The following is a 10,803-nucleotide window of genomic DNA, read 5'->3' as shown; positions in this document are numbered from 1 at the left end:
TTTTTGAAGTTCTATTTTGCTTGGCCAGAACAGTGAGATTTGTGGGTGTTGTCTCCATTAGGTCAGATGATGTCGGTGCTGTTATGCCATGTGGGGCAGTTGTCCGAAATGGGTGGTACCAGATTGTGTTGCGTAGCTATCATCATCACTTCATATGATGATGATGATGATGATGATAAATCAAGTAGTCCTATCAAAAAGGTTCCATAACGAGGTTTTTCCTCCATTTTCAGTGTGCATACTGCCTCATCATTAACATTCATCTTTCCATTCTTAAATAAACAACATGACTGTTCGTACATGGCACGAATTTTATGATGTAATGTTAACTGCATTGAGATCTTTTGCTACTAAGAGCAGCATTACATAGCAGATTTCACATTCGCCAGGATTTTAAATTGCAGCACTTATTTTGAAAGGCTACTGTTAGCGAATAAGAAGCGACTTGCCTTTCTCACTGTTGCAGCATAACGCACTACACCAAAACAGAGGTTATTTTTTGGATATTCCTTGTTAGTAGACCATCACAGGCAGGAGAGGTAGCAGTGAACGGCTTGTGAGGTTATGGATTATTAGTAAAAGTTGTATGAAAACTATGAAGAGGAGACAAATGTTAATTGAAATGCAAACTTGTTTCTGCCGTATATACTCATCTACTTCACTTCCATTCTGTTGTAAACTGCTTTTTAAGTGTGGTCCTGTGGTGTTTTTTTCAAAGCATGTGTCATTGTTATTATTGTTATTATTACTTTTTAATCTCTTTAATGATGATGATCTGGAACCATGTAACTACTTTCTTTGTCGTTTCCTATTTCCCCAGTACTCCTTCATCTTCTGTCTCTTGACTTCTTAATACGGTCTTTTGCCCATATTGTTCTTTTTTCTCATATCTTCTGCTTTGAAAGCCTTCTAAATTTACTACATTATTCTTTAAAAAAGTTTCCCGCTGTTATTTGCGAACTGTGATGTTTTTTGTTGTTCTTCTCTCGTTTTTGTGCTATTGTTGTTCCTTTTTCCATAAATACATCAATATTTTGTTTCATTAGCCAGTTCTCGTTTATTTGGTAGAAGTGTACAAAAAAAGTTAATTTTTGCTTTGCCATTACTTCTCATTTTCCAGCCATGTGTAATTTAAATTGCACTCATTATTTTTCTAATTATCCGTCTTTCAAGTACCTCTCTTCTTTCCTGCTTATAGTTCATCGTTATTATTCGTGTGTATATGTTATTTCCATTTTATGAGGTTGTAGCATCTATTGCAAATTTTTCTAGCCCATTTTGCTGTACAGTTTCTCCAAGATATTTAAATTAACTATTTCTCTTTATTTTACCTGTCTGTTTTTCTGTGTACTTTGGTGCATTTGTTGTAATTGTCATGAATTTGGCTTTTTCTGTTGAAATTTTGGAACGACTTTTATTTGCTATTTTTTTTCCATAAGATTTATTTGAGTAATTGCTTCTGTCGGATTTTCTGAAAGTATTGCAAAATTGTCTGTAAAAAAATTGATTAATTCCCTTGGTCCCACTTCTTTTCTCAGAATTATTGATCCAGTTTTGTCCTTCCTTTCTTTATTTCTTTCTTTCTTTCTTTCTTTCCTTCTCCTCCTCCTCCTCCTCCTCCTCCTCCTCTCTTCTTTTAGCTCCAAATTCCACATTCTTACTTTTTTCCTTCTAAAACACATATACACAGTAAAGGTGATAAACTGTCTCCTTGTCTAACACCAGGTTTTATTTCAAAGGGCTGAGATATTTCTCTCATGAATTTCACTTAAGATAATGTATTTGTTGGAGTTTCACAAATTGTGTTTACTAATCTCACTTCAACACTAATTTCTCTAATGATTTTGTCTATTATTTCTCTGTGTACCGAATCAAATACTTTCTTGAAATATGTAAAAGAGATCATAATAGATTTGCTGGTTAACATTCCCTGGCAGATTATTGATTTTAAATTTAAAAACTCTGTTCTGTGTAATACCTTTCCTTTTGAAAGTCTTGATATTCTCCTTGTTGTTTGTCTAAAGTTTATTCAATTCTGTTCAGGAGAATTTTTGATAATATTTTATATGCCACAGGCAGAAATGTAATTGTTGAGAAGTTGCCTATCTCACCCTCTTTACGCAGCAGATTTATTATTGCTATTTTCCACTCCTATTTTAGTGACTCAACAGTGGTAATCCTGTTAATGACACAGCAATGGTAACCCTGTTAACGACACAAAGCAGCATAAGATTTCTGGATCTAAGATTTTTGTTATGATAGGGAATATGCAAAAGATTATAAACTATCTCCATCAGATGCCTTTCTTCACGTTTTTTTTTTTTTTTTTTTTTTTCATATCATGCTTTACTTGTGTACTTAGTTACTAAACAATGGGAGCTCCAGGTAGGAATATCAACAATATAGGAAGACAGATTGCTACTTAGCGTAAAAAAGACACATTAAGTTGCAGACAGGAAAGATGAAGACACTTCCGTAAAATATACTTGGAAGGAGAGACAGTTTATGTGATCGCTCTAAGCTTGTTGACACCAGTACCTAACAATTTAAATTGTATATTACAGCACTGAGGACAGTCACTGAGTGACCGAAAATCGATTTTGCGGTTAATAAAACAAAAAAATACAACCAGTGCTGTCTCTCCTTCCAAGTATATCCATTATCTGGTCGTGGTGCACAGGACACTCAAAGGAGCCGCCAATCCACTTCCATAAAACACACACACACACACACACACACACACATACACACTTACGTTCACTGCTGGTGCTTCCACATATCGGACAATTGTCAGGCAGGGCACTTTGACATTTTCTGAACCTGCAGCAAGGAGATTTTGTAAAAAACGAAATATGGGAAAAAAATGTAACACAGTTTCTTTTGTAGTGAGTTGAGGCATAAGTAGTTGTTTTGAACATAGAGTTTAACTGTCATTTTAGGCGTAGTAGAGGGTAGTCACTTATGAAAATATTGTACGTCGGTCATTGTACCTATGATTAGAGGTAGAGAAATATTTATATTCGCCATAGCAGTTTGTGCACAGATTTTGAAAAATTAAAAAAGTAAAAAAAGGGGGGGGGGGGAGAGAGAGAGAGAGTGAGTGAGTGAGTGAGTGAGTGAGTGAGTCAGAGGCAGAAGGCAGGGAGGGAATTAGGATTGTTTCAGAAGATGGGAATTTGTTATGAAATTTATAGACTCGGGTGTACACGGCATTGCTGCTTGTTAATTTTTGACTCTTAATTGTGGCATCATTCACTTGGTGACCCGGTGGATGTACGGTTTCGGCATTGTTCTTCTGACACCTCAGCTGTTTCAGGAATGATTGATAACCAAACAGCAGTAATGAACACACCTGTAAGAGTTTACAGGGTTAGTGTTCGGGAGAATGTCATGGCATTGCGAGTTCTTGCTGTGCTCCCCACTGTGATATCGAGTGTTCTGCCTGTTTTCGGCTCTTTCCATGCAACTGTGCTCTCTGGGCCAGTCACCCTTTTTTTTCTCCCCTTGTTCTCATCTTTTTGTGTGGAAAAAACCTGATAATTTCCCATGTAGAGGGTGCTGTAGGTACTACTATGGAGTGCCAGGAAAAAAGATAGACAAGACCTAAGAGATTTTATATGAATTAGGAACTATTAAATGGTGAAATGAATGCCAAAATACAGAAAAAAGAACTGTGGACAGCTGAAGTAAAAAAAAGTAATATTTTGTGCACACTATACTGATATTTTTCTGCACGTCATTGATCAGAGGCAACTATACTGGTTTTTAAACTAGTTGTAGTTGATATTAAAGCAACGTAGGTATTTGTAGTATCTTTGTCTACTGAGAATGCTCTCTGGGTTATTTTGCTATAGTGATTTCTTGGTTAATTGTTTATGAACTGTAGGTGTGGATAAAATAATATTCGTATATGTGAATTTACTTTCGATGCTGCATGTGCTCTTTTATCCAGATTAGGCCACAAACTTTTAATTTAATACTGAAGAACAAAATTCATCCCCAAGCTTAGTAATTTGTCGTAATCTAGTTTCAATGTATTTTCATTTTCTATTGGTGCCACAGATAACATTCTGTATATTAGTGTCTTAAAGAGTGTACTTCCATGTAGATCATCTTAATCTAAAACAAAAATTAGAGTTTTTAAAAAATATTGGCAAGGCAAATTAATTTTCTCTGTTCTTCGACAATTGCTCCAATTAAACTGTCTTCACTTCAACCTGAGGTCGTTTCCGGTATTAAAAAAATGTAAGTTATCATAATTGATGACGGTCAGATATACAGTACTTCATAAGGAACTGCATTACATAAATTGTAGTGAGTTACTGCCACATTCTACTCTACTGAAATTGAAAAATTGAAATAGCAGCATTCTTTCTAGCAGGTACATTTTTTTAAATAAATATTCACAGCTCCATTATATTCATTTTGAAATGTAATCTGTTTCCACCAATTTAATTTCTTCAGCGAATATACGTGATGTTATGCCACACACATCAAATGTACGACGTTATACGATTGTAGGTTGTTGCGGCTGAAGACAAAAAGTGACTTACTGGAAGCTGAAATCCAGATATTCTTTTTCCCCACATCAACAAAATTATTACATTATCAGATAATAAATGCAGCAAAGAACATCCACAGTCATGACGGCTTATTCTTCCGGGGCACAACTGTCTGTCACGTGACAGCGATATCCGATTCTCCGCGTGCCGGGCGCCGGTCACGAAGCTCGCCAATGTTGTGCCTGCTTCCACTTGGGTACTGAACAATTAAAGACAGGCAAATCATACAGGCATATTTATCATTACGAATTGATGTTTGTAGAATGAGTTCCGTACAACACGAATGGGTCTTTGAAGCCGGACACGCCGTAATCTCAATATGTGTCAGCACAACACGCACTTCGGTTTTGGCTTTTTGTGGGAGACTTACTGATTATATATGACGGTAGTATCTGTTCCCGAAAGAACACATACCGTGGATGACCATGCAGCTTTGCTAGAAATGAAATGATAATTAAATAGACACCCTAGCTGCAAACAGGCGTTGATATACTTCACTGGGGACATGTTGAAAATGTGTGCCCCGACCGGGCCTCGAACCCGGGATCTCCTGCTTACATGGCAGACGCTCTATCCATCTGAGCCACCGCGGGCACAGAGGATAGTGCGTCTGCAGGGACTGATCCCTTGCACGCTCCTCGTGAGATCCACATTGCCAATATGTCCACACCACTACATTCGTAGTGCGCCTAATAGATGTAGTGGTGTGGACATGTTGGCAATGTGGATCTCACACGGAGCGTGCAAGGGATCAGTCCCTGCAGACGCACTATCCTCTGTGCCCGCGGTGGCTCAGATGGATAGAGCGTCTGCCATGTAAGCAGGAGATCCCGGGTTCGAGGCCCGGTCGGGGCACACATTTTCAACATGTCCCCAGTGAAGTATATCAACGCCTGTTTGCAGCTAGGGTGTCTATTTAATTATCATTTGACTTACTGATTATTACATTTTTGCCGTACAAGTGACATTGCGCACTGCATACCGTATCCCGGCAGCCTGGTGCTGCTGCTGCTCTGTCACAATGTGGAAAGCATTGCTGTGTCTTTGGTTGTCCTTTCTTCTATCCTCTGTATTTTGACTTCTTGCTCGGTACGTCAAAATGCCGTCTTTCATCATTGATAGTTGACCATTATCGTCTCAGTTTGGACGTTTGCTCTGGCTGCTTTTGTTTTGATGTTGGTAGCACTGCCATAGTTTTTGAAAGAAATCTATTTCGCAAAGTAATAAGTTGTCCACTGCGTGCAATAGTGAGTATTATTGGTTCAGATTGTAAAATCGGTGTTACTTGTGGGTTGTGAGAATTGTCTCTGTACGTGTTGTTTACTTTTCGAAGCTCTACTAACAACTAAGCTTTCAGGATTGTTACCTAAATTCACATGGATACAATTCGTATATTTACCATTGAACAGGGTCAATGTCCTGTAGTCTTAAATGCCAATGACCAATAGATGTGTGACAGTCACATGACCCCAGTAACTGTAAGTTTGTCACTGTAACGTGCAATGCGTTTATGTGAAACAAACTGATCAGAACACACAGAAATACAATTGAGTCTCACAAATTTAACACACAGTTACAGAGATAATTATATCTGTTGTCAGATTTTATTAAATTTTGCCATAATCCAGTGGGGAACTTAGCATCAGTCACCTTACAGCAAGAAGCTGTTTGTGGAGTGTGACCCGAAAGACTCACCTCCGTATGAGGTGTTTGGTATGTCTTCTTTCCCATTCTGCGTGTGATTTGCTTCCATTTTGTCCTCCGTTTGACTTGTTCCTTTTTTAGCTAAAATCTCTTTCAGTTCTTGTCTTATTTCTCTGGCAGTTTCCAGTTATTTCACCCCATTGTTACAACTGTAGATGCCGAATGTTAATGTCCAATGTTCACACGAGAAGGAAGTAGCAGTTTTGCTTTCCCCTTCTGCCTGAAGTGGAAAGTGTGTCATAACAGAATTAAAAATCTCTCCGTACATTTTGCGACAGTTTCTGCCTCGCTCGTACGAGTTTCAGCTCCCGAGAACGTGGCGGATGTCTCTGACCGTACTGCCCTCTGATCTGCCATTCATTAGTACGTGAATCGACACAGTTCTGCCCTCGGTTAATCTCCGACTACTAAATTTGTCTGCCCTAATCTTTATGTAGACTACTCTTTCTCCCGTTACGAGGCAGGCAGAGTAGAGATTTTGGTGTGTCGCTTTCTCGTGCGACTCATTCTAGAACTCGCACTTGACTCGAGTGAAAAGGTAAAGCTTGCGATCTTAGCACCTGTATCTGATATGTATATATGCACAGTGTTGAATATTGTTGAAATGTTGTAGTGAACTAGTTCCTTCATATGATTTCAGTGGAAAATTTACTTGTGTTAGGTGTTTCCATTTGTTAATCATTTATATACTGAATTGTTAGATTATGTTGTACTGAATAAGGTAAAAGATAGCAGCCATGGCTAATGATTCTTTATGAACATGATGTGCTAGTTGTTTTGTGCATTTGCTTATCAGCAGTGTGTATTGGTGTGCCCCAAATTTCTGATTCCATAAATATTTGTACTGTATATCTCTTTCTTTTTTGTAATCACCCTACCTGATATGTAACAAATGAATCAATAAAGAGCTATTTGTGTGTTAAATAGATTTATTGTTGTACCACTGCTCTCCTCTTTTCCCCTTTCCAACCTTTGTATTCTGGAGTACCACCCACTGCAGTTCGATACTCCTGGTCTATAGTCCCATTAAAATTACTCGATAGTTGACACTTCACACTTTGTAGCAGGTTTCATTCAGGCAGAGCCCGAACTGTTTGCTGCCATAACAATTGGGCAGTTCTCTTCCTATTTCTTATCTAGCATTGTTTGTTGATGTGTTTGGATCCCAAATCATGGGATTGGTACTTTTATTTCCTATTTAATCGCAAATGATAACCACACACATGCGCACGCACGCACAATGGGTGCATATTAACGTGTTGTGTTGAAGGTAACAGGTTCGAATCTCGTTAAATGCAGCAAAATTATTTTTTGTTTCTAAACCTAATGAAAAGACTTTCATTATTATTTTTATTAAATTAATTAATTCATTGAAATGTAATTTTTTATTTACAATTCTTTGCCTTGTCATTTTCATCACCATACTGACATTTTTATTTGCTCCTATTTTTTTCTTTTTTCGTTTGTAACCTGCGTGTGCCACGTATAACCTGGAACCGAGTGCCAACGAGAGCTGCTCGTCATTTGGTGACACGGGAGCTCGTGTAACTGGTGTGAAACTACTTCCAGGTAACCGATGATAGCCAGAGATTACACTTTGTGTTTTAGTGCTGAAACTGAAATTTACATGTCTCGAGTTTGCTCACGGAGGTTAGCTTTAGTCTCTGTGTACTAACTGGTTGCTATTTCAGTTCTTCTGCAGATTGTTAATTGCCATTTTCTCGGATACATTTTGCGTAATAAGGTTGTGGTTAGGTTAGCACACGAGGTTAAATTCAGGGCTACAAAACACATCATCCACCACAGTTCACTTATTGGTCATTTAAAATATTGTGTATCTGACATAGCTATCTTGAGTGACACGTATAATCTAGTGGGTAGTTGATGTAGCAAGTGACATACATCAGCTATTGTGTAATTTTAATCGGACTTCAGATCTTTCGTACAAACAAAGCTACTGTCATAAACTTTTTTATTGGAAAATAATATTGCAGGTTGGCTAACAGAGGTATATTGTGTGTTTGCATATTAGTTGCAAAAAAAGATGCTAGTTATAAAATTTTAATTATCATGTTAATACATACAATGCTATGATATTTAACCAATTATAAGATGTATTTTTTTTTTCTCAATTTTGTTATTCGAAAAATACAGGATTGTCTCGGACTTGCAGATTTATCGTTGCTGCTGAGGTCAACATTTTTACATTGTTTAATACAGTATATAGGTGTTGCCCTATATTTACAGATGAAGTTTTGGCTATAGAGGTCAGGTGCAGATTTATTTTGAAGGGCAGAGCAGGTAAACGATACTCCCATTCGAATGGGCTGGAGATTTCTTGACACATCGAAGCGTTCGTCCCTGTTCCAATAATTGTGTCATTTGACTCGCACGATGCCAGTGCAAAAAAATGTGAGGTTCAAAATGGTTCAGAACTACTTAAACCTAACTAACCTAAGGACATCACACACATCCATCCCCGAGGCAGGATTCAAACCTGTGACCGTAGCAGTCATGCGGTTCCGGACTACAGCGCCTAGAACCGCATGGCCACCGCGGCCGGCAAAAATGTGAGAAACAACAAACTAGTCACTACAACAATCTTTTGCTCTGCTTAAAATTTTACAGTTTTGTGAAACACTGGACCAAATAGTATTGAACTCTATCAACTTAAAAACTCCAATTGTATTTGAACAGCTCTGTAATAAAACTTTGTACATGTATTTGTGACATTTTCTAGCTCCCCCCATAACTGGAACCTCAGAAGTCGCATCATATTTGGAAGAAATTGCGAAATATTTGTAACATAGAAGATATAAATTTCTGAGCTGCAGTATTAGGAGCAGCATAAAAATGGTCCGAAAATCAATGTATTTTTTTCTCTATGTATTATCAAAATGTGGATGATAAATAGAATAAATGTAGAATATGTATAATGTTATTTTTTTAGGCAAATACTTTGTCAATAAAATAGTTTGTCGAACAGAAACAATAGTAAAGATCGCAGAATATCTCATTTATTAAAATGACTTGTTTCGGGACATTTAAACGGCTATCTTAAGGTTGTGAGCACTGTAAATAAATTAAAGTGCTCGTTAATTAGGGAAGTCGGCCTTCACGTAACATATACAAAAGCTCAGAAATACTGTGGCGTGATGATTACCCGTTTGGCTGCAGCCGACAACGTGACGTCAGTTGCGTGTGGTCAAAGTTTCTAAAGGCTGTTCTGGCACAGGTTAGATAGCATACGAAGGCTCGAGCATTTGCTGCATCATCTCAGCTATAGCCAGTGAGAACAGAACTTAATGTAAAAAATGTTAAAAGTTGTGAATAAAACGTAAAAATAATAGGAGAGTTGTGCACTGCTAAGGCAGAGCTTTAGGACCTCCTACCTAATACCCATTATGTCTATCTTTGGCACAGATATCACGGTGATCCATCATGGTGTGGGAGCAGTGAGGCCTCGGTAGGGAGCTGGCAGCCCCCCCACCCCCCCCCCCCCCACCCCCCGGTCATCTAATTCCCGTAAATTGCGGGTCGGAGGGTGATGAGCTCTGACGCCAGGTTCAATTATCCCAGATGTGTTCGACCAGATTGAGATCTGGCGAGCTGGGGGCCACCACTTCAATTGGAACTCACCACTGCATTCCTCCGACCGCTCCGTCGTGCCCCTGGCCTCGTGACACGGTGCATTATCTTGCTGAAAAATGTCAATGCTGTCGCAAAATGTGACCGCCCCAAAGTGGTTTATGCGGTCTGCGACCGGTGTACGGCACTCCTCGATTGTCACAGTGCCTTTCACGAGCTCCGGTACATCCTCGGAAGCCCACACGACTGTTCCCCGGAGCACAGTGGAGCCGCCGGCAGATTATCTCCGTCCAGCGGTAGGGGTGTCGAGGAGCTGTTTCCCCCCCCCCCCCCCCTCCCCCCCAGAAGGTGACAGATCGCTCAGTCCCATCGGCACGGTGAAGGTGGTGTCGCGATTCGTCAGACCGTGCAGTGCTCTGCCACTGTCGCGACGTCTAGCACCGACGGTCACGAGCCAGATTCGGTCGTCGTTGCCGATGTCGCGGTGTTGACGTCGGCACGTGCGCGGGTCTCCAGCTGTGGAGGCCCGTCGTTAACGGTGTTCGGTGCACGGTGTGGTCGGACCCACTCGTACTCTGTCCGGCATTAAAGCCGGATGCCGAGCCTGTGACATCGGACATCTGCAGTGAGGGCCCAGCCCCACGACTTCTGGACTCGGTTTCGCCACTTGTCGAGCACTGGCCACGGCACACCTGGACAAGCCGTGCAGTTTCAGAAATGCTCGTGCCGAGCCTCTGGGTCTTCACACTCTACCGTCGGTAAAACCCAGATTGCTTGCACCTTCCGTGTTCTACACAGGGCGGCACATTGACCGATACTAGGTGACACTGCTGTCGCGCGGATGGGTTTATATTGATAGTAGGTTGGTGGTCGTAATATTCTGGCCAGTCGTTGCACGTATACAATTGTACAAATGTAACTGTTCAAACGCGTAATAAAAGTCTTCAAT

At 39.9% G+C, this 10,803-nt stretch overlaps 2 non-coding genes across 2 annotated transcripts; one reads left to right on the top strand and one right to left on the bottom strand.

Annotated features, from left to right (window-relative positions):
- Window positions 1–5,081: 5,081 nt before the first annotated feature.
- On the bottom strand, window positions 5,082–5,156 carry Trnat-ugu (transfer RNA threonine (anticodon UGU)). Its single transcript has one exon. It is a non-coding gene; the product is annotated as a tRNA-Thr (tRNA).
- A 186-nt stretch (window positions 5,157–5,342) lies between these two features.
- On the top strand, window positions 5,343–5,417 carry Trnat-ugu (transfer RNA threonine (anticodon UGU)). Its single transcript has one exon. It is a non-coding gene; the product is annotated as a tRNA-Thr (tRNA).
- The last annotated feature ends 5,386 nt before the right edge of the window (window positions 5,418–10,803 follow it).

The sequence above is a fragment of the Schistocerca serialis genome, unplaced genomic scaffold, assembly GCF_023864345.2.
Source record: "Schistocerca serialis cubense isolate TAMUIC-IGC-003099 unplaced genomic scaffold, iqSchSeri2.2 HiC_scaffold_1420, whole genome shotgun sequence".
In the NCBI taxonomy this organism is placed as follows: domain Eukaryota; kingdom Metazoa; phylum Arthropoda; class Insecta; order Orthoptera; family Acrididae; genus Schistocerca; species Schistocerca serialis.
Note: the sequence above shows the minus strand (reverse complement) of the source record. Positions and strands in the feature narration are given on the sequence as shown.